Genomic DNA, 25,567 nt, shown 5'->3' with positions numbered 1-25,567 from the left:
CCCCCCCCCCCCCCACCCCCTTTGGAATACTTCTTGGGAAAGCAGGCCTTTAGAAAGGAATCCTGGAAGAGTGTGGTGCAAAAATGCTTGGACATTTCCTCGGACTCTCACACTCAAGGGCCATGTGACCTGTTTCTTCATTTATAAAATCAGGGCTGGTGAGAGACTCCAACGCATTAAGTCTCTGAAACACTTTTTGATCTGCAGGGTGCCATATAAATAATGGAAAAGACCATTGGTCTTTCCCTGCGTAGACATTTCTCTTCATCACTGGGTTTCCAGATAGCCTGTGCACTGCCCTGAACATAAAATCCTCCCCACTGAATATTTAGTGACTGAGCCCAGAATACAAAAATCTTCCTCCTGGGTCAGAGAAAGATCTAACATCTCTGTGCTTTCCATAGGCACCACTCTAATCTTCCTATTCTCCCTTATACTAACTAGAATATAAATTGGTTGGCTGAACTGATTGTTTTGCTCTTTCCTCTTTTCTCTTCATCCCGACTAATTCTAGAGACACGGAGTCCTAAATATTGACAACACACTACATCAAAACACCTGGTGTATGTAAGTTTCTTATTGCGCAATAGGACCATACACAGAGTGCACAAACAGAATCCCTTATAATACATATCTGGCGTATGCTAGGGATCTGGTTTACAAAATTAGCTCCCTGAAGCTCTTTAGAATGAAAATTGAGCGGGAGTAAAGTGGTGAACACACGGGAATGTGTTCAGGTGGGTGTGAGGCCACTATACAGCTGATAAACAAAGTACCGTCAGAGAAGTATGATTTGTCTGTCCTTACCTCTTCAGCTGCTAATTCTGCCCTACCGCTGACCTTTTACCATAATTGGTAAATATTTACTCACGGATCTGTAGTTGAAACATGTCCGATTCCAAAAATCAGTACCAAGCTGCTTCTGAAATGTGTTTAATTTACGTTTTCACAACTTACCCACAGCTTCCGGAAGTTTGGGGCACGTGGCTAGAATCAGGCAATATGTCAGCCGTCAGAGTACATGTAGGCTGGACCCACAGTCGGAATTAATTTTACATCTGTACAGATGGCAACAGTGGTAGACTGTGTATCCCCCTTACAGTTCATGCCCTCTCCAACAGGTTAAAATCACTCACCTTTTTTTTTTTTTTTTTTTTTTTTTGGTCAAAATATGGGAACCTCTTTCCTTAATTTGTCCCTTGTTTACAATGACACCACACGGGAGCTGTAGTTTATGCAGATAATTCTATGGAAGGGACACTGCCTCTTTGTATTTATTTTGTTGACTGTCTTTAAGCTCCTTGGACTCTGTCTGTGGACTCTTAAACTCTTTCTTTTTCTACAGTGGATAGTTTTGGCACAGATGCACCATTTTCAAGTGTCCCCCACACCACATCACGGCAGAATTTTGGTCTTCTGACTATACCATCCAGCTGCTCTCTATGGAAAAGGTCAGTGCGCCTCTTCTGCTTCATTAGGTAGGCAAGAAATTAAATCTGTGTATTCTATAATACATAGATTTAGCAATAATTTTGCTAGAGTGTTTCTAAAAAGCATGACCAAATGAACTATAATGTAAGTTGAAACATAGAAGTTAAACATCCTGGAGATAACGTTTGGAATGTCAGTAATAACCCCCATTGCTTTGTGATGGCAAAGTCCCTGGATGGAAGTTTGTCATCAAAACTGGAAAACCTGGGCACAATTTGAGGTAAAACTTTCCTGTCACAGTCCCAGCTGTTAACTGAGCTACTTGTTACTGTGTCTCCTTTTTGAAGATCTAAGCAGAGGTTTCATGCAGTTTTACACTGAATGAAAGAAGACCAAATACCCCTCTTTCTTCTCCTGTACCTTCATCCTGGGTACAGTGAAAGCATTCCCACCCTCCTGTTCCTTATGATGCCAGCCCTGTGACCTACCATCTGGTGTCACATATTTCTTTCTAAAGATGACTTAGGGAGCTTATGCTATTACTCCCTTGAAAAATAATACTTATGAACTTCTCAGATGTCTCAATTGCTCTGGGCCTGCTTCCCAGGTGTTTTGTAAAAATTGATCTAGAAGAATAGTTAGATTATATGCCTCCTGAGCCTATTTTTTTCTATAGACAAGGAAAACAATTTGATACAATAGATGGCACACTGAGCAGAGCCAGGAAATTTGGATTCCATTTTCTGGGTTGTTGCTAGGTTACTGTGTGACTTTAGGGAAGTTATCACACTTCTCTGTTTCAATTTCCTATGAATACACCCCTATACACTACATGGACTAATAAGCATTAAATGGATTACCTAATATCTGTCATTAATAGACACTGGATAATGAGGCACAGGTGAATTTGATTATTACTTACAGTGTTTAAAAAGTTTAATTATTGATTAATATTCATAATTAATAATAAATAATATTACAAGTAATATAATTAATAATTACTATAATAAATAAGTGTAATAATTGATATAATGATAATTAGTAAAATGATAAATAAATGTTAATTAATATTAATAATAATTTCCATTTACTGCAAGGCTTCTCCCATTGCAGTCTGATCTCTTTATAAGGGGTGAGCATGCTTAAGGTGTCTATCAGGATACCATCTTCAAACTTTGTACATCTATCAAACATACCCTAAACTTTAAAAATATTTGGAGTGTTTTGTTTTCAGGCAGCTTTTATATCGAACCATTTAACGTATTTTAATAACAGTATAGTATTCACAAAGGTTCATGGAATTAATATGTACACTGATATTTAAACCTATTTTGAACCATAGTCTTATAAATGTTCTAATTAATTCAGGATTGTAAATAAGTATAAATTTAGAATATGACCTTATTTTAAGAATATTACATTTTTGCTTATTAATATATGAAATGAGAAGCCCCTTTAGATGATTTAGATATATGCATGTAAACATATAATGTATGTATTACATATATGTAAATGTAAATAGTGTAAAATATAGGACATATAATATAAATATGGTATAATATAAAATAATTACAATATGTATTTATAATTAAATATAATTATAATTAAATATATATTTATATAATGTTTTTAAGTTAAGTATGTATTTATATAATACATATTTTAAAATCTATTATTTTATAAATATAAATTATATATTTATACACATTACATAATATGTATAAATGGAATGTATGTGTATACAGACACACATTCTGTTTCTAATGAACAATCAAGATTGAGATATGATCACATTTATAAAGCCAATACAATATTTGAAAAATAATAAAATTGACCAACTACTGAGTATCAGTTATGTTTTGAACATGCTATCTATTTGGTTGCTCCTGATAACAGTTTTTAAATGTAGGTATTATTAGTTCAGTTTTACAGCCATAAATTACATGTCTATCAATATCTATGGCTCCAATCTGTGGCCTCCAAAGCAAATGGTCTTTCTACTCTGGTATGCCCTCCTCACCAGAATGGATGGATCTAGGCCCTGTATATATTTAAATGTATTGCAAGGAGTGCTTGGGTGGCTCAATTGGTTAAGTGTCTGACTCTTAATTTTGGTTCAGGTCATGGTTTCACGGTCTGGGATGCAGCCCCCAACCCCAACCCCCCCACGTTGGGCTCTGCACTGACATTGTAGAGTCTGCTTAGGATTCTCTCTTTCCCTCTCTTTCTGCCCCTCCCTCTACTCTCTCTCTCTTTCACTCACTCTCAAAATAAATAAATAAATAAATAAATAAATAAATAAATAAATAAATAAATGTTTTTTCAAGCCAACAAATGTTTATCACTGATCTACAGTAAGAAAAACACTGTCAGCCTAGATTGGCTATATGATGCCTTTATGAAGTAAAAATTCTTTAGTCAGTTGCTACGTCCTAAACAGACACTCATACAGAAACACAAATTCCTCTGTGTTTGGCCAGCTTCATTCTTAAGATTTGTAGACTTAGAATATATTATGTGAGTATATTTATTGTGTATACTTGAAAGTCCTGCAAAGTTCCAAGTAATTATATTACTTAGATGCATTGCCTAGTTAACCCTCATTTTATATATTAGTTGAGAGCAAGAGAGATGGTGCATAACTAATTCAAAGTTTAGAAGTACTCCTATTTCATGGAATAGTAGATTTTGGCCTCAGAAATGTATCTGATATTAGAGGCTAGCTATGACAAAAAGCAGTTATTTTCATACCTTCTATGCCTTCCTAAAGCTTTAACCTCAAACATTGCCATCAATACAAGTTAGTTACTTTGTATTATTTTATTTTTCAAATTCACAAGTATTTTTAAGAATCAGTACTACAGTAGTTCCCCCTTATCTTCAGGGCATAATGTTCTAAGACCTCCAGTGGATGCCTAAAACCACACATAGTACTGAACGCTGTTTTTCCTATACATATATACCAATGTTAAAACTTAATTATTTTTAAGTTTATTTATTTTTGGAGAGAGAGAGAGAGAGACAGACAGAGAGCAGAACAGAGAGAGAGGGAAACAGAGAATCCCAAGCAGGCTCCGCACAGTCAGCACAGAGCCCAATGCAGGGCTAGAACCCATGAACTGTGAACTTGTGACCTGAGCCAAAATCAAGAGTCAGGTACTTAACTGACTGAGCCACTCAGGCGCCCTGAAAGCTTCATTTATAAATTAGGTGCCATAAGAGATTAACAACAACTAGCAATAAAGTAGAACAATCACAGTAATATACTGTAATAAAAGTTATGTGAATGTGGCTTTCCTCTCTCCCTCTCTCAAAATATCTTACCGTATTGTACTCATCCTTCTTGTGATGATGTGAGATAATAAAATGCCTGCATGATGAGATGAAGGGACGGGAATGATGTAGGCACTGTGACCAGCATTAGGCTACTATTGTCTTTCTGACAGCGCTGCGGGAAGGAGAATCATCTGCTTCCGGATTACAGTTGCCCCGGTGGGGGGGGGGGGGTAACTAAAACCCCTGGAAGCAAAACAGGAAAAGAAGGGGATGACTGTAATTTAGGTAGATTGTTGGTCAAGTATATCAAACAAACTTAAAAAAAGAAAGAGCCTACATTGCATTTTCCCTACACAACTCAGAGATTAATTGTGTGGCTAATAGGAAATGAGCATATTGGTTCTTTTGCTTAAAAAGCTGTATAATTGCTTTAGTAAATAAATATGCATTTATACTCTGTGTATAAAAGGACGCACATAAGATAAGTTACTATAATACAAACTTGTATTCTAAAACATTGAACATGGGAATGTGCAGTGTATGTGACTCCTGAAAGCATTTGTCTATACTAACAAGTACTTTCTTTTTGTTTTAGAAAACTTTGTGTAAATGGGTTTTACATTTCTCCTCTTTCCCCACATATTCCAAGGGGAAGGGTGGATTGGGGTAGAACAGTCAAGGTAGGGTAGAGCAGTTCTTTTATTCTCAGAGCTTAATTAGCATCACTTTAACAGGGGTAAGTATAGCAAGGCAAAGTCATCAGAAAACCCCAGGCCTAATTTTAGCTCATACTTTCGACTTTCTCTCCTTATCCTCCAAATAAATCTTAAAAGCCATTTCCCACTCATTTAAATTTCACGTTCTTTCTTCTCACTTCTGGTAGAGGTGATAATGAGCAGTGAAATCATCAAAAGAAAGGTAGTAGGATTGAGGAGGAGACAAAAATGAAAGGCATGGAAAATCCACAAAGTAGATCAGCTGAATCGTGAACAGTTAACTGCATGCATGCAGCTTATTGATGACACATATGCCTTACTTCCCTGAGTCAGTCCCTGGGAGATGCGAAGGAAGGGAGAAGTATGGGCTGTGAGAGGATAAAGCAATCATAAGCCCTATAAATTAGCACAGAAATTAGGTCAGGGGCAAAAGAAATCCATGGAAGGAGAGACACCATTGCGAATTTCATTTGAGGGCACTGATCCCCCCATCCTATATCCTGTGTTCTTCAGATGCCACTTCTTCCTTCACAAACTGAAATGTTACATTTGGAAAAGCTTAATGAAAATTTGTGCTCAGGTAATGTTTTTACACGGATCGACAGATCGTTTGCCTGGCTTTATAAAATCTCTTTTCATCTAATTCTTTGAATCTAAGGTAGGTTGGATGAAAACTGCATGACTGTTCTGATCTCTCTGTGTGGGGTATAAAAAAGCACCCAACTAGTACTGTAGGGTCAAGGAAAGCTTTTTTCTATGACGTAAAAAGGCAACATTTTCATGGTGGTGAAAGCTGTCATCATTAGCCTCTTCTTTTGGGATATCCTTTTAGGAAGAGGGTAGAGATTGCTGACCTCAATTTCATTTACTGCTAACATCTACCAATTACCTAGCACGTAACTTTTGCCAGGTGCATGGTGAACCGTAGCTCTAATCTTCACAAGGACGCTGCAAGTTAATGATGACCCCATTTTAAAGAGACTTTCAGAGGGCGAGGGGGTTGCTCCAGGTCACACAGCTGGGAAGTGGCCAAGTTAGGATTGAACAAGAAAAATTTGAGGTAGTTTATTTTAATATTGGTGAATCTTCGCCCTACATATTCACTGAAATAAGCACATATATTGAGTATTGAATATGTGCACATTATAAACAATGCAAAGAATGCAACAGCAACAGAATCATTTAAAAACTACCAAGCTTGTAGAAAAATTAAATAATAATTGACAAAAGGTAAATGTCATATTTATGAAATAACAAATATTTTTTTCTTTTTTGGATTATCAAGAAAAGGGAGGAGATTTTATAAATTAATTTTCGTTAATGGTTTGGAATTATATGCCAATAAGACATCAGTTGGTGAAAGTAATATGCTTCTTGATAATGAAATCATAAATATCCCAAAGGCCATCTAATTCTTAATTATAGATAATGTTCAAATCTGGTCAAGTTGATATCAACTTTATTTAAAATACATTAGTAATTATAGGTTTTTTTTCCCCTCCCTATGGATAAATTCTTAACTAGATTTTAGTGAAACGGCACTAATAATAACTAGCTATTAAAGACAAAGTTGTATTACTAACTTTATTTAGATATTTGTATGTTCCTTTAGGATTTAAAATAAGTCACACAAATGTAGATGGGTGACTATTACTAGATTAATGTTTCTCATTACCCAGAATTTAGATTTTGTGTGATATAACACTCATAGACAAAGGAGAAAAGAAAGCTATAAAGAAAAAAAAAAAGGATTGATTTATGTGGGAAGCAAACTTTTTGTATGGTATTTTTCTCTAAATGGAAAGGATTAAAAATTCCTTGAATGTGCCATAAGCATGACATATATTCTCTATAAAAGGGATTTTTTAAATTCTAAATGTGGAAATATATGGCATGCTTTCTTGAAACAACAACCAAAAAAATCCCCACTTCCATAGTCCAGTACATTTTAAAGAAGATCTAAATCTACTAAAGTCCTGTCAGAGCTTGTTAAACTATTAAGTAATGATCATAAAAGGCATTTTACACCCAGCATATACTAGGCATAAAGCTGAGACATCTAAGATATCCTTGCTAGCTGCAAGTGTGAATATTTTAGCATTTTTGTGGTATTTCTGGATCAAAATTGATTCCAGGTGCCATCTCCACATATCCATATATATGTAAGATAAGCTCTTTAAAAACTTTTTTTAAGTTTATTTATTTATTTTGAGAGAGACAGAGACCACATGAGTGGGGGAGGAGTAGATAGAGAGGAAGAGAGAGAGAAAATCTCAAGGAGGCTCTGCACCGTCAATGTTGAGCCCCACATGCAGCTCGAACTCACAGAAACTATGAGATCATGACCTGAAACTGAAAGTTTAACCAACTGAGCCACCCAGGCACCCTGTAAGAGAAGCTCTTTAGGCTAGACGGATCCTTTGAATCTGCATCATTGCCAATGGCTCTCTGAAGTTACCCCACAGCCTATAGTTTACCTCCTTCATACCGTAATCAAACCAGCAGTGACCTTTTTTTTGGGGGGGGTGGTAAAAGGATAAGTTTTCACTTCTACTTACTGTTAATAAAAAAAATATTAGAAGTCTTGAGTCACCTTTCTATTTTTCCCTTCAACAGATTTTGGCAAGTAGACAGCATATTCCTTAGACTTTATTAGAGGCTAAAGAATGGCAGATACAACATAGAAGGTCCTGCTAGACTCTTTATTGTTGTTGCTTTTGCATATTTATAGCCCACTTTCCTTGACTTTGCATGTTCATAGTCTACTTTTCCTGAATGTCTGATGCTACACTTAAGTATGTTTTGTATCCACTACCTATGACCTTTATTGATTTGGTTGGATTTCCTCTTCTCACTTTGTAGCTATAGGTTTCTCCAAAGATTCTGTTTTCTGGTCACTCACTGGGGAGCCCTCTCATTACAATTCTAGTCATCTCTTTCTATATTTAGGCTTCCCAATGCCATTTCTAAAGTCCCCAAATTCTACACATTCAAAAATTTTCCTGTCACTAGAAGTCATCTGTGGTTGAAAATGTCTTTCTCCTAGGTGACACCAAAGTCCCTCCTTAAGGATACTTGCTCCTTCTTCAAAATGGCCTGTTCTCAGTCAAATAACCTAACCTATGACAGTGCTTCTAGCATAGAGCTTAAAAACATACTAATTACTGAAGGGTAGTTCATAAATATTGTGAAACCAATAGCTGCTATTGCCATTTGTTGAGGGAAGGCAGAACTGAGGTGCATGGTTTTGTTTTCACCATATTGATACATAAATAACTGACTGTTCCTAGAAAATAGCACATACAGAAGTTTGAAGAAATCACATAGCAGTACAGAGCACTGTTGCCTGAGAAAAGTCAGCAACCTACCTCACAAGAGGCTCCAGAGAGTTGAATTAGAGTAGTAAGAAAATAATAACAGCCACAGAGCTTTGAACATTCACTGGACTAAGATACACAGTTGACCCTTGATCAACACAGGGGTTAAGGGGCTGACCATCCACGCAGTCAAAAAGCCACACATAACATTTGACTCTCCCTGAACTTAACTACTAATGGCCTTACCAATAAGCATAACAAGTCAATTCACACATATTTTGTGTATGTATCATATACTATATCCTTACAATAAAGTAACCTGGAGAAAATAAAATGTTATTAAGAAAATCATAAGGAAGAGAAAATACATTTAAACCACTGTCCTGTATTTATTGGAAAACAAACAAACAAACCTGCATGTAAGTGGACCTCTGCATATCAAACCCATGTTGTTCAGGGATCATTGTATATGCATATATGCATATTCACACATATAGATTTGTGTGTATCTTACATCTATATGTTATACATGTCTATATGTGTGTGTGTGTCATACATAAATTCTCACGATAGCCCTATCAGTAAGAATTACTGTTTCCAATTTAAGAATGGGGACATTCCAGTTTAAAGCATTATGTACATTATCCAAAATCACACAACCACACTGAAAGAATTTTTTATTCTTTAAATTTTAAGTCATCTCTATACCCAGCAAGGAGCTCAGAACTTAAAACCCTGAGTTCAAGAATTGCATGCTCTACTGACTGAGCCAGCCAGGCGCCCCCACACAGCCATATTTAAAACCTTCCAAGCATTACCTTAATTCAGACACTATATATTACTGAGCTATATAGCACAAACTGAAAATTCTAATTTGGGGAAGGAGGGGAGACTACATTTTAAAATCTCAAGCTTAACTCATATTGACCTAACCTGACTGTATGTCTCAGTTTCTTAAGTCTGTTTTAGCCTGTTGTCCCAGGGCATACCCTCTTTCACTCTTAAAATACTGTGGTTGAGATAATGAAATAGAAGACCAACTTAAGTGAACTGTATTTACAAGATTGGTGCAGAAACTCAATGTGCAATGAAAATATAACTGTTACAAAGGCTTTCATACTTCTGTGGCATGGTCAGTGCATTCTTTTCTGAAGACAGATCTAAGTGGGAAGCAAAAGAACGAGGAGGGTCAAACTGTAAAGTGAATCAAATGTTTATTCATAGCAGACTAAGCTTTGGACTTTGCAGCCAATGGAAATGGGATCCTTAAAGCCATTTGGCTTCAGTTCCAGGTCACTGCTCAGTGCTTCCATGCACACATCCTTTAGGATGCTCCTTTTTTTTATTTCCAAAGCTGGTTGGTCTCTGTGGTGATGAACACCTGCTTTAAAAAACAAACAAACAAACAAACAAACAAACAAACAAACACCCTTTCTCAGGGTCGGACAAGAAGCTGATATCTGGGAACCATTCCTTTTCATTGAAGAGCAATTTCATGCTTCTGCTCTGATTGCGTGATCAGGGAAGAGGACGTTTTTCCTTATTGTCAAGGTGTGGAAGGGCATTCCACTGTAGCTTGTAGGTAGGGACAAGGGGACAGTCAGCATTGTGCCCATGAGGCTAGGCTTTGTGGTCAGACAGACCTGGCTTCAATTCCCCGTTCTTCAAGTTACTGATGGTGTTCCCTTGAATTTTACTTAGAACTTTGAAGACTCAATTTTTCCATTTGATAAAAAATGGTTTAAAATTTTCAGCACTTACCATTTGCCAGGCACTGTCATAGGAGCATTACCTATATTAAATCATTTAATTTTTATAACAATTATATAAGCTAGATGCTGTCAACTATTGTTATTTTATTTATTTATTTATTTATTTAAAAAAATTTTTTTTTTCAACGGTTATTTATTTTTGGGACAGAGAGAGACAGAGCATGAACGGGCGAGGGGCAGAGAGAGAGGGAGACACAGAATCGGAAACAGGCTCCAGGCTCCGAGCCATCAGCCCAGAGGCCGACGCGGGGCTCGAACTCCCGGACCGTGAGATCGTGACCTGGCTGAAGTGGGACGCTTAACCGACTGCGCCACCCAGGCGCCCCAACTATTGTTATTTTAATATGAGGTATAACGAGGCTCAGTACCTTGCCCCAGATCATACAGCCAGGAGTGGAGGAGCTGAGATTGGAAATCAGGGAGTGTGCTTCCAGAACCTATACTTACCGGCTCCCCTGTACTTTGTCCTACAAAACAGGATTGAGAGTACTTACTACTAGTGCTACATATTTAAATAAGAAAGTGAATTTAAAGCATGTCACAGTCATTAGCACAGAGTAAGTAAGGTTCAATAAGTGCTAGCTGTAAAAATAGTAGTTCCATTCACTCCTTCCCCTCTCCTTCCCATTCTTCATTTTCACTCAAATTAGACTGTGGTTGTTTTTGTTTCCCATACTCCGTAATTATTGCTGTTTCCAAACCTTTTTCCTCAATTTGGAAATCCCGTGTTCTCTGCTGAGCTTTTTCGAAAACACGCTTATTCTTCACAGTTCAGGGTATGGGACGTTTCTCATTCTGCTTTTGTGGTGCCTTCACATCAGTTTCATCCCTGTGAGTTTTATTGTTAATTCGAACATTGGAATAAGTTATGATCATTTTTACCTGTCTCCACATTTTCTTCTATATCATTTTTGGACAGAATAGAATATACTCATGCAGGTTTGCCATGTGGATGTAAACATTTTACTTATTTCAATGTTTCATATAAATATCATCCTAATGAAGTGTCCTTTATCCACAACTTTTCATTTATGGAAACAATTATAACAACTATATAAGCTAGATACTGTCAACTATTGTTATTTTAATATGAGGTATAATGATTATTTAACGTGTTACTAAATATTGGATATGTGTTTAAAATGGGATGTAAAAATTGAAGGCTTTTCAGTGTGTTTCAGTAAATATATCTTGATAATTTTTTGGTAGTTTGTAATAGCACTTGCAGTGTATGAGGATAGTCATTTGTCTACATTGATATCATTACCTGATAATAGATATATTTTTAATTTATTTTCTATATTATGGTTCCAAATAGCACTTATTATTGTTTTTATTGGAATAGTAATAATTTCAAAAAATGGATTTCTTTTATGTTTTTCATTTTTGGGGGGAATTGGTGGTTTTTCTTACTGCTTTATAAAGCTCATTATACAGTAGGGCACACAGTGCCATTTTATTTCCTTCAGATGTTTGGTAAATTTCTCATTTGTTCTGTCTTGACTTGTGTTTCCCCTACTAAGTAACAAGCTGTGTATATATCATGGTTAACATGGACTGGGCAAATAGTTAATGCTCAACTAATAATTAAAAAAAAATTTTTTAATGTTTATTTATTTTTGAGAGAGAGAGAGAGAGAGTCAGAGAGTGAGTGGTGAAGGGGCAGAGAGAGAGGGAGACATAGAATCTGAAGCAGGCTCCAGGCTCCGAGCCATTAGCACAGAGCCCGATGCAGGGCTCAAATTCACGAACCGTGAGATCATGACTTGAGCCAAAGTCAGACGCTCAACTGACTGAGCCACCCAGGTGCCCCACTCAACTAATAATGTTTAAATAGTTAAAGCACTAATCTCTTCGCTTTTAATTATTTATTAGATATTCTACATGTCTTTAAGTTTCATTAGCAGCACAGATAATAAATTTCTAAACACAGGAGACTCTGCCTGTTTATACAGTACTTGCATAGCACTATTTATTTAATTTTAACGAATATAATAATGTGTGTTAACATTAACGTACTTTGACTATAATACGTATCAAGGTAGTACTCTACTGTGAACATACACAGTATAATTAACATTCCAGAGTTAAAGTATAATGTGGCTAACTTTTTTAGTGAAGAAACATGAAATTCTTTCTTTTCAAATTCAATATAGGAAATGTTGTGTTCTCATTTTCATCTCTGCTGGATGGACCTCCTAGCATCCAGAGACAGTTGGTCCCATGAGATATTCTAATCCATTTGTTCCTTTTCTTGGTCAATAATTTCTTCCCTAGAGTTCAGCAAAATGACAATCATGTAAATATACTTTGCTCCTCCAGGGAAAATGTTTCCTTTTTTCTTTGATAAACTGTTCTTTTCATTTTTAGCTCCAGTTTAAAACATGAGGGAGAGCAATAAGTGAACAACTGAATGAAAATGAAAACAGAGTTGCTTCTCCAATAGAGTAAATGCCTTTGGGTGAGGAGTGACTCTCTTTTACTCTTCCCATGGTCTCTGGTATATTTTTCTTATCTGCAAAGTACAGGAAATAAGACCTTTCTCTGATGTCATGTGGATTAACTAAAAGTGTGTCGGTAAAGAGCTTACATTTCTGAAGAAAAAAAAAAAACGTTCTTTTTTCACTCTTGGGGTTCAAGTGGTCTTCAATCCCAAATCTTGATAAAGCTGTAGCCAGAGCATTACAGAAGAATCCTGCAGTAATCTTTGCACTGCAATGTCTATTACTCTTCACCATTGTCTCTCTCTCCCCTCTCCCCACTTCTCCCTTTTATCCAGTTTCTATTTCCTTCTGTATAATAGAAAAAAATATGTTGTTTCTAAAAATCAAAGGTAGTAAGTGAGTCAGTTACTGGGATATTTCTGTCAACATACAGATACTTCACTTCACAAAAATATTATATGTCCTAGTAGAGCTACTTTATATTAAAGCAGAATTTGAGACTTTGATTTTTAATTTGAGATGATAGGCATTGCAGAAATGTGAACCCGTTGCTGGCTAAATCTGGACTTAATGACAGATAATATATTCTATACTTGAAAATCTATTCAGTAAGGGTGTATAAAAGTACTGCTATTAATAGGAATTACAAAACTACATTGATCTTGTGCTTCAGGAAGTCTAGCTGACAACCATAAAAATAATTAGATGCTGTTATTATGCCAGTTAGAGATGAGGAAACTGAGGCACGGTGAGTATATTAGCCATATTAGGCAAGGTTATGCTACACTAACAAATTAATTCCAAACTCTTAGCAGCTTAACACAACCATAGTTTATTTCTTGCTTATATTACATGTCCACTGTTGGTCTCCTTGTACTGTCAATCAGGATCAGGTTGAAGGAGTTTCCTTTTCTTGTGACCCTTTCATCCCATTTCTTTCTTTCTTTATTTTTCTTTCTTTCTTTTAATGTTTACTTATTTATTTCTGACAGAGAGAGAGAGAGAGAGAGAGAGAGAGTGTGTGGGTGGGGAGGAGCAGAGACAGGGACAGAGAGAATCCCAACCAGGCTCTTGACACGCTCAGTGCAGAGCCTGACCCGGGGCTGGATCTCATGAACCAGGGGATCATGACCTGAGTGGAATCAAGAGTCCATTGCTTAACTGACTAAGCCACCCAGGTGCCCTGGTTCATCCCATTTCTTAACTTTCGGGGACACTACATTGGGAAGGAGAAAACATGGAGATCTCATAGTGATCTCTACCTCATTATGCACATATCTTTTCCACTCATAGCTCAGTAGCCAGAACTCATCACATCTCTTGCTCGTTTGTAAGAGATAGAGAAATATAGTCCTCCCTTGTGCTTAGGAAGGAAAGGAGAATCAGATTTAAGCCCTCAGAATAATTTCAACAGATAGTTTAGGTAGCTTGTCCAAGGTCCAATAACTGGTAAACAGTGAAACTGCGATTAAAATCGAGAAACACAGGCTCCAGACCCTGTACTCTTAACAGCTTCACTATTGTTAATATCTGATAATGCCTGATGTCATTTTATGACCTCTGTCTTGCTCCAAGTTATACTCCTCTTGACTGATTTTGTAATCATTTATTTCAAATATCCATTGATTTAAAGAACAAAATAGTGGCTTCTTAAAAATACATAGAGTGGCTCAGTCTTTTAAGCATCTGATTCTTGGTTTCCGCTCAGGTTGTGATCTCACGGTTTGTGAATAGGGCTCAAACTCACTGATGGTGTGGAGCCTGTTTGGGATACTCTCTTTCCCTTTCTCTCTGCCCCTCGCCCCCCTTGTGGTTTATCTTTCTTTCTCTCTCTCTCTCACTCAAAAAATAAGTAAATAAACTTAAAAATTCATAGATTTACTCTTATCTAATATACATCCATAGGTGAGTACAGCTATTGAGCATGTTCTTAAATATTATATATATATATATATGTAAATCTTATGTGTATCATACCTATAACTAGCATATAAATATACATGATATTTCCAGCAAACAACAATAACTGAGATTGTTCCAATGTCTGTGTGGTTTACCTGATATTTAAAAAAAGTGTACCTTAATTGCTCATTCTCTTCAGACTCTTAAATATCACACTCTATCTGTTACTTTATAAGGTTACTAGTCAAGAAGGAGGACAAAGTATTCAGGACAATCAACTCATATCTCGGGGCTATCGAAATTCTTTTTTCTCAGTCTACAAAGAAAACAATATTTTAGTAAGTAGAAGCATGGGCAAACTCTGCCTAATGTCCTAAGTAAACAGCAGGTTAATTTCAGATTTTCCATGTTATAATTTACATCCACTCTGCAAAAGCTATAAATGATAAAATTTGATTTTCCTACCCATTACTCTATTTCCTTTAGCCTAGTCAAGGAAAACAAAACTTAACCGCACATTAGATTTCAGGATACCTTCTTGTTATTGCCTGCTCAACAGTAAATAATATGAGGATCATAAAGTCTTGGAGAAGATGCTGAATTTCTCGGGGGAATGGAAAAAAAAAAGCTCCCTGGTGTGTTAAGCTCATTCTGAAGAGTGCTTACTGGGGAAAGAAAGACATTTTATTGCCAAAGGAATTTAGGTGTACATAAGGTTACAAATTTGTATGGGTCTGCTAGAAAGAGTACATGTAATAATGAAATAAAGAATTTAGGATATCGAAGGTCCTGATTTTTTGTGCCTAGGGATTTGTGTCTTTCTTTTGATTTGGGTTCAATTTTAACTACTTTTAATCAGTTATTTTGTTACTGTGTAAGAAAAACATTGAAATCATTGGCAACAGTATAAAACCTTAAATGAAGAATTTAATAAAAACCCGTTTAATAATACAAAATGGAATAAATGTAGGTAAATTCAGACTTGGTTGTCTTGCACAATTTGAAAAATTAGAATTATCTGGCATATTTTTACACATTTAGCTTAAGAAGATGCCTTAGGGCCCAATCCACATTATAAAGTTCTCACTTTATAGATGGGGAAACTAGGCTCAGAAATGTGTAGGTGATGCCACTAATGGCAAGGTAGAACATGTGAATTCCATTTATAGTTACTTTCTAATGATACATATCTCTCTTTTATCTTTCACTGAGTTACAGTTCTGAAAATTTTTCAGTTGTGGATGTTATGATCTGTTATAATTGTAGATGAAGATGCCTACTACAAATTCCTTAGATTTCATAGAATAAGCAACAACAGCATTGAGGCAACGCAGAAGTGACCTCTCAGTGGCATGTAATGAATTAGGCACCGATTAACCTGACATCGTAGTGAATTTAGTTGTGACTTTAGAAGGCTCACTGGTTTCTTGTCTTCTTATTTCATGTAAGGATATTACATATTACATATTCTTTCTTATTTCACATCCTCTTTCAATACCACTTTAGTCATCTCAAAGAAGAAATCCTATTTTCTTATAGAGTTTATGAGATTATGATATGAATAGTTACAGAAAATAAAACTTTTTATTGTGTATATAGTGTAATGAGAAGCTTTTACTTTTTTTTGTATTGAAGCAATTTTTAAATTTTATTTATTTATTGAAGTTTATTTATTTTTGAGAGACAGAGAGTGCACAGCAGGAGAGGGGCACAGAGAAAGAGGGAGAAAGAGAATCTCAAGCAGACTCAGCACGGTCAGCACTGTCAGCACTCGAACCACAAACTGTGAAATCATGACCTGACCCAAAATCAAAAGTCAAATGCCCAACCAACTGAGCCATCCAGGTGCCCTGGAAACTCACCCTGCGTAGCAAGAAGCAATAAGCAGAAAATATTAGTTCTTATTTTAATCAAAGGGCCAACAAAGAAATAGAATTAGCTTCATTAGTAATCAGAGAAGTTAAAATTAAGACTTTATTGAGATGGCATGCTTATATTTGCTAAATTGGTGACATTTAAGAAGTCTGTCCAAACCAAGTGTAGGTGAACATGACAATCAGTAGGAATACTCATATACTCCTGGTCTGTTGGTAGAGCAACCCCCCACCTCCCTTAGGAAACAATTTAGCACTGTTTAAGGATACTTATAGATGTAAAAGAACTGTAGTTTTTTGTTTTTTGTTTTTTTTAAGAAGGAAATTATGAGTATACAACTCAGACTAGTAGCTGTATCTGAGAACAAGACAGGGGATGGCATGGAAAAGAAACAAAGATTCAAGAATTGTGGGTTTTGGTCTAGTTCTTAAGTTGGGTGGTGGGTTAATTTATTGTCTTTAGTCAGAATTTATTTATATGTGATGTATTATTTTGTTTATATCAAGTATTATGCAATGTAAACATTAACTAGTAATTATAGCAAATATGTACTTTTATAAACTGAATCTCAATGTTTTACTAAAATTATTTTTGGGAACTATAAGAAACGTTATATAACAGTGAGCTTTTTCCCCAAGGGAAAAAATTGTTACTAGTGTATAAATTAATATTCAATGAATTGGTATCAAAGAACTTCAAGATCTAGTTGTATACAAAAGTGAATAATATTTAGACTTCTGGAAGCAGAGGGACATGAAATGATTATAATATTCTATCACACGAAGAGCACTTGCAAAGTGTAATGGAAGCAGATAAAAGAAATCCCCGATGATTCCTAGGGAATCAATGGCATTTAAAGTTAAAAATATTACAAAAGGAAAATCATTACAAAAAAGAAAAAGAAAGAGCAAGCAGCATGGTCACAGATGCTCAGGAATACTGAAGCAAAACATTTTGGGAAGATCAAGTTGCCCAGTGAGTGTGACATTTTGAGGCCATGAAGTAGAGTTGTAGGGGTATGTTAACAGAGAAGAGAAGAAAATCAGGATATGAGGAGTATGCCCTCCATATTAATACAATCGGGTGGTAATTGGTAAGGAATTGAAAAATTTCTGGATGACTATGATTTATTTCTTTGCTAACTGGGACCATATTTAATGGGAAAGGTGACAATCTATTACACTTGTTAGGTTTCATATTCCTTATTTGATAAAGAATGATAAGCAAGAGTACTTGGACGTGCAGGCCAATTTCTGGGGAAAGGTGAGACTTGGAGATGTTAATTATATTTTAAAAACATCAGCTTAGAAGTGACAGGTGAACCAGGGACTCGATAAAAACATCTAGGGATAATGGTGAGGGAAATGAGAGAATGAGTCAAAGGCGGAAATCTGGATTGCCATAATCAAGAGGCTGCCATAAGAGGCTGAGAAAGAGAAATCAGATTGGGAAGGCTGACAAAAGAGGCAATCGTGTCAGTAGGGAATAAAGGATACTCTTAATAGAGTGCTTAGGTGTTAGACACTTTACTGAGACCTTCACACTCTTTATTTCATGTCGTCCTCCCCATAGGCTCTGAAGTAATATGTTATGTGCCTAATTTTAAAAATGAGTTGAATGAAGCAGAGAACAGTTAAATTTGCTTAATGCCACACATATCTAGTAACCGTGAGAGATGAAGTTCAAACTCTGTTCTGTCTGACCGCGGCTCTCACTCTTAAATGCCCCTCTGTACCAGAATAAATTGAGAGTTGATAATGCCCAAAGCCAGAAAGTAATCAAATGGAAATTAATTAGAGAATGAAATCAAGATTGAAAGAGAAGTCATTAGCTTTAGTAGTTAGTAAGAGCAAGTTTGGTGTATTAGTAGGAATCAATTAAACCTTGGGAAATTCATGGAAAAATATTTTTTAAAATGTAACTTGGATGTAAGAAGGTTACCAAGGAATTTATAAGACAAAGATGATAGGCAGCAATGATGTCTATAGTTAGAGAAACTGAACAGTAATGGACAAGTTACTTAATAGTGTCAGTTTTCTCCCCTCTGAAATGTAAACAATCCTCAATTTGTTTTGGATGGATAAATTGAGCAACATGCATACAATCTGTCAGTATGAGCAGTGGATAATAGAAGTTGAGAAGGGTAGAAACCAGACTGCAGTATGCCGGGGAGCAGATGGGAATACGGTTGTGGAGATAATGAATGTAGAGTATTTTGTAGCGTTTGACAGTGAAAAGAATTGCACCAGAGATGTAGTTGAACAGGATAATGGAATTAAAGGAGGAAGGGTCTCTAGAATAGAGAGAGAGAGAAATTGAAGATGGCAAAGCGGATGGTTCAGTGCCTTACAGGAGGTGGATAGCATAGAGTTGAATCATATGCCTGCAAAAGATTACATTTGAGTGAACCCCCCGATTATTTGTCTCTCTCCCTTCTTTTTAACCCCTTTGAATAATGGGTATTGGGTTATCTTGCAGTGGAAATTATATTAGACAAATTGTCAGTATATCTGAGGCAGAGTCTCCTCCTTGGGCCACTAATCAGCAGAGTGACTTTGGGCAAGTCTCAGTGTCTGCTATGGACTGAATGTGTCTCCTCCAACTTCATATGTTGATGGTATTTGGAGTAGAGTGTGGGGAGGATTTAAGTGGTAATTAGGGTTGGATTAGGCCATGAGAGTGGGGTCCTCATGATGGGATCGGTGCCTTTATAAAAAGAAGAGGAGACACACAATCTCCCAAGGTGTGTGCACACCAACAAAAGGCCATGCAAAGGGAAACTGACCATGTAGGTACCTTAATCATCTTCCAGCCTCCAGAACCATGAGAAAGTATTTTTTTTTTTTTGTTTAATCCACTTAGTCCATTATAGCAGCTTAAACTGACTGAAACGGTATTCCAGGACTTACTTGGTTTACCCATTTGTATAATGAGGCCATTGGACTGAGAATCCTTGTAATCCTTTCCTGTTATTCCAATTCGAGTTCTGACAGTGTCTAAAATAGGTTCTTCTTGAATTTGGTACTTTTCATCTTTTCCTTTGTTCTTAACCCAACACTAATCCCTAAACTTTTGGGGGGAAAATCACAGAAGGTAGTGCAAGAATGTGTGAGTGGTTAGGGAGGGAAACTTTCAATAGTGTGCCTAGGTAAGCCCAGATGTGTACGTATTAATTATGTATATATTAGGATCAGAGATCTCTAGGTTTTTCTCTCTCCTTCTCTCTCTCTCCCACCCTCTTTCTTTCTTTCCTTTATTTTGTTAAAATAAAAAACAAATGAAGGCCAGCCTTGAAAATTTCCTGAGCAGACAAAACCAATTTAGTCATACAAACAAAGCTTAGGTTAGCTTATTTACCAAGACTAACATGACCTGGGTAATTTTTTTGCTTGTGCCTCTGGAAATCATCAGCAAAACTTGAACTCTTGTCCCAAATTGATATGAGGTAACCACTAATCAATTCCCTTTCATGTAAGAAAATTCTAATATTATATCCAATCACTGGAAGAATAAACGGTCACTGCTTTCTCACTATATACACTGCTTTATAACAATATGCCCCTGGGCCTCATTTCATGTTTTAGTTTGAGGGCTCCTGGTTTACAAACTGTCTTTCTGGTGTGTGCACAGTGAACTTTTACTAATTATTACTTCAGTAATTCATTGGTTTTACTTCATCTATTTTTAACTTTTGACACTTTCTTTTCATTCCTTTCTTTCTTCCTTTTTCCCTCCCCTCCCTCCTTCGAAAATGAAATTAGTAAATAGAAAACGTAGCTCCTTATATGCTATGTATTTAGATAAGATAGCTGAACCATTTTGTGGATGAAACATTTTAGATAATCTTGCTTATAGATGTTAAATGTTGATTTACTCATGAATTTTTATTTTACAATGTGTCCATTTTTTTCTAAAGAACAGAATAGGAATTCTATAGCACATGTATGTGTGTATTTTCTTCACAAGTCATTTGGAAAATTTGAAGGTCAACATCTTACATGGTTTGATAGACCCCTTCCAGCTCTAATTCTATGGTTATTGCCCATTCCTATAAGTGGACATTCACATACCTTATTCTCACATCCCATACAGACCTTCACACATATTCAGTCACACATACACATGCGCACACACACACACACTCCCCCAAAACACCCATGTGCACATATACCCACATTTCTGCCAATATGTAATAATAAGGATAAGCTGTAATAAAAAAATGCTTAACAAAATTATATCTATGACATTTCCATAAAATACTGTAAACCAAATGTTTTCATACATTTTGATTTGGGGAAGAACTTTAAAGACACACTTTTTTTTTTTAAAGAAAAAAGTTGAAATTTCAATACTTTTTAGATCTTTGATCCCATTAGCTTTTTCCCCAATTATTTCTTAGGAATAAGATTCTTAGGAATCTTAACATAATAATGATTTCTGTATTGTGTTGGAGAAAAACGAGGTCTATGATACAGTGCTAATATGATACAGCTGAAATGCCTAATACCATAAGTCTTTCCTACCATTTCTTATCACATTAACACAGGGACAGCATTCCTCTCCTGGCCAGCTTAGTCTCCCCATTGCCTACAACTACTGGAGATTCATGAATATTTAAAAGTTGTAAAAAAGCTCTTGTTGACTCTGTGCTATGGCTTAACAGCTGAGGTTGGCTTTCTTTTTTCTTCCAGAAGTTGGATTCTCTCAAGGAAGATTCTATCACCTGCAGCGGAGCACAGCACCTGAGAGAAAGGAGTAGGCCTTGCCAGCTACTTCTCAGAACACAGGAATGAAGACTCTCTGATATCCTGCTGTGTCATCCAGCTGACTACACAGGACCAATGGGCTACAGACAGCACATCTACCATGTTGGCAGCAAAAGGAGAGGTATGTATGTCCGTAGAGTTTTCTATTTCTTCATTGCCAATCTTCTTGCTGACTTTCTTGCAGTTGTGGAGGTAGCAATCTGACAGTTTACTATCGATCCCCTTTAAGCTGATAGTTTTGCATAAGTACTTTGCATGGCATTAAGCCATTTCATATATTTGACTGTGTAATTCTGTATTATACCTGCTTCTTTCTCAATGAAAGAAAAAAAAAAGGCAGTGAATAAATCTCTATTCCCTTGTGACTTCTGATTTGTAAGTTTTTCTTTTTGCAAAGTAGATAGGGAAGAAATTCATTCAATATGTGCTGATAGTCATCTAGAAATAGATGTATAATTTCTTAAAAAATATACTTTCTTTTGAGTATTCTCTTTTAGTTTTAGTATGACTTAGATAAAGTTACTGTGTATTAGGTGTAGGTGAATGGTCATTCAATCAATTCACATTTATTCATTGTTCAGAGACTTCGGACACTGTCCTAAGAACTGAGCACAATAAAATGAATGTACTTAAACTTGATTAATTTTTAGATCATTTTTGGAAATAGAATTGACCTTACTCAAAGAAAAATTTGGTATCAACTTTGATATAATGTTTCCTTATAATTTTCACAGCTTTAATCTTTAGCCCGTCTACACTTAGTAGTGAAGACAAGCAGAAATTACTTTCTTTTTTAAAAAAATTTTTATTTTTATGTGTTTATTTTTGGGACAGAAAATCCCAAGCAGGTTCTGCATTGTCAACATGGAGCCTGATACGGGGCTCAAACTCACAAACTGTGAGATCATGACCTGAGCCAAAACCAAGAGTTAGACACAACTGACTGAGCCACCCTGGTGCCCCTAACTTCTTTTTTTAAAAAAATAAAGTTTATTTATTTATTTTTGAGAGAAGGAGAGCAAGAGCAAGAGCCAGTGAGGGAGGGGCAGAGAGGGAAGGAGAGAGACAGAATCCCAAGCAGGATCCATACCTACACAGGGCTCAAACCCATGAACTGTGAGACCATGACCTGCGCTGAAAAATCAAGAGTCAGATGCTTAATCTACTGAGCCATCTGAGTGCTCAAGAATTGCCTTAACTTCTGACTTTAGTTATTATGAGCCAACAGTAATTTAATATTTATTATCTGATATTAAAATATATGATTATGAATGACTATAAGTGTCCACAAAATTCCCAATCAAGTTGACTTAAACATTTATGACACTTATGCCATATGACAGAAGACCTAAATATAAGGTGAATTCTCGACATGGCATCATTCGGGCTCTTGTTCCATTCCTTCTGTATTTTCTTCTCTGTATTCTTTTCCTTACATCAATATTTTTGTCCCCAGGCTGGTAAACCTCATGATTATGTCAAAGTAAAATTTTCACTAGACAAAGTCAGACATTGAAGATCTTATTCAAAGCTACTGGATGGCCCCAGAAGGTGTAATGCTAAGGGAAATAAGTCAGAAAAAGATAGATACCACATGATATCATTCGTATATGGAATTTAAGAAATAAAACAAACAAACAAAGCAAAAAGAGACAAACAAATGAACAAAACCCCAGACTCTTAAATGCAGAGAACACAGTGGTAGTTTCCAGAGGGGAAGTTGGAGGCAGGGATGGGTGAAATAGATAAAGGAGATTTAGAGTACATTTATCATGATGAGCACTGAATAATGTATAGAATTATTGAATCATTATATTGTACACCTGAAACTCATATAAAACTGTGTGTTAATTATACTCCAATAAATAATAATACTAAATTATAAATGATAATCAATAATATTGCAGTAGGGGAGAGAGGTCAGAACTGAGTCTAAACTCAAGTATGGTGAAAGGCAGAGGATTTTTAAGAGCTAGGGTGGGGTGTATCATAGCCCATCTGTGTTTGCTAATTGGCTTTACCTAAAGGAAAACTAAGCTATCTCATACCTCCGTGACAGGAAGTAGTTTCAGAACTTGGAGCAAAGGGACTTGCAGAAGGTAGGCTCCTACTCTCCCATGGGATTGGGAGGGAGGGGCTCCATCCTCCTTCCTGATTACATTTCAAGGAGATGGCTTTAAGTCTTTGAGAAAGACAGTCCTGGTTTGTAAAACTGCCAAGAGTCTTTTTAAAAGATTTATATCTCAAAAGGGCAGAGAAAAGATTTATAATTACAAGTTTTCTAAAGTAAATCTCATGGATAAGGAAAGGCAGGGGTTGCTGAGTCAGGGAGAAGCCTGTCTAAAGTTTAGTTAGGCCGAGGGGACTGTGAAGGCTGTCTTGTTCAGTTACATCATGGTTTTCAGTAGCAATTAAAGCAGTCTGTTTCTTTAAGGTTAGTTGGAGAGAGAAGAAAATCTATCTTCCAACTATGGACTATAAATTCTTCTTCATGGTGTGGTTAGTAAACTCAGTGCACATGCTCCCACCTAAAGAGCAGTAATGATGAACAGGAGAATGTCATCTGGTGATTGGCCTAAGCCTGGACTTCTGAGTGAAATAGGGATTCCCATTAGAAATCCTATTTCCATTAGAAATAGGGATTTTATCATTGGCTCACACTCACCCTGGAGTTGGCAATGGAGAGACTAAGTTTGAGTTAAGTTTGGGTTCTGTTGAAAAAAAGAAAGGAGAAATCGATCCTGGGTGGGCAAGAACCATTGCCACTACATCTTATTTTAAAGATTGTCTTCATTTAAGTGTGTGTTTTACTTGGGGGAGGGGTATGGGTAGCTGTTGTTTAGTGGATATAGAGTTTCAGTTTTACAAAATGAGAGAGTTCTAAAGATTGATTGTACCGCATTGTTAATATACTTAACACTATTTAACTGTATACGTAGAAGTGATTAAGATTGTACATTTTATGGCCATGCATTTTAATATAATCAAAAATTGAAAATATGTATCTATTCATGAAAATATTGGAGTAATTGAGGATAATTTATTTTTTTTTTAATTTTTTTTCAACGTTTATTTATTTTTGGGACAGAGAGAGACAGAGCATGAACGGGGGAGGGGCAGAGAGAGAGGGAGACACAGAATCGGAAGCAGGCTCCAGGCTCTGAGCCATCAGCCCAGAGCCCGACGCGGGGCTCGAACTCACGGACCGCGAGATCGTGACCTGGCTGAAGTCGGACGCTTAACCGACTGCGCCACCCAGGCGCCCCTAAGGATAATTTAAATAAGTCAACTATTTTTATTTTCTAATCATTGTGAAATTTTGTTAGATTTTCTAATTTTATTTATTTTGAGAGAGAGTGCATGTGCATGTGTGCATGCACACGCATGAGCAAGCAGAGGAGGGACAGAGGGAGAGAGAGAGAAAGAGAGAATCCCAAGCAGGCTCTGTACTGTCAGTACAGAGCCCTATGTGAGGCTTGATCTCATGGACTGTGAGATCTGAGACCTGAGCTGAAATCAAGAGTCAGATGCCTTAACTGACTGAGTCACTCAGGTGCCCCATGTTTTTAATTCTTATGTATATATTTTGTTCTTAAGGACATTTTAATTTTAATTTTTGTCTCATAATAATATGAATCAGGAAAAACACTGCAACATTGAACATGATTTACTCTTCTCTGAAAATATTTATCATATTAGCCTGTTAAAGATGTTGGAGTTAATTAGTTTATCTTCATTACAAAAGGCAGAAAAATAAATGCGGGAATATAAGACATTTTCAACCCACAAATCATTTAGAAAACTGTAAACTTACTCCTTATACACATCTAAAACTTCCCAATGCATTGTCTCCCCTACAAGAATACATACAACTTTTAGCTGTCCTATAAGGAAGTGAGTGGCTTTTGCTTCTGAAAATATAACATGGAAAAAGCTTTGATTGTATTAAGAAAGTAATTTTGAAAGTTGGAAATAGATATAAAAATGGATATAGAAAGATACTTAAGACATAAAAATATCTTATAGATACATAATATATAATATTGCAGGACAAAGTTTCAAAAGTTA

General features: G+C 36.2%; 1 long non-coding RNA gene across 1 annotated transcript in view; it reads left to right on the top strand.

The window, feature by feature from the left end:
- The window catches only part of LOC121037875 (uncharacterized), a 40,363-nt gene that overhangs the window by 606 nt on the left and 14,190 nt on the right, over nt 1-25,567 (top strand). Inside the window, exons 2-3 of the long non-coding RNA XR_005794034.1 lie at nt 1,346-1,451; nt 21,425-21,620. This is a non-coding gene — a long non-coding RNA (uncharacterized LOC121037875). The remainder of the gene's footprint in view (nt 1-1,345; nt 1,452-21,424; nt 21,621-25,567) is intronic.

The sequence above is a fragment of the Herpailurus yagouaroundi genome, unplaced genomic scaffold (assembly GCF_014898765.1).
Source record: "Herpailurus yagouaroundi ecotype Mexico unplaced genomic scaffold, PumYag 164, whole genome shotgun sequence".
NCBI classification, from domain to species: domain Eukaryota; kingdom Metazoa; phylum Chordata; class Mammalia; order Carnivora; family Felidae; genus Herpailurus; species Herpailurus yagouaroundi.
Note: the sequence above shows the minus strand (reverse complement) of the source record. Positions and strands in the feature narration are given on the sequence as shown.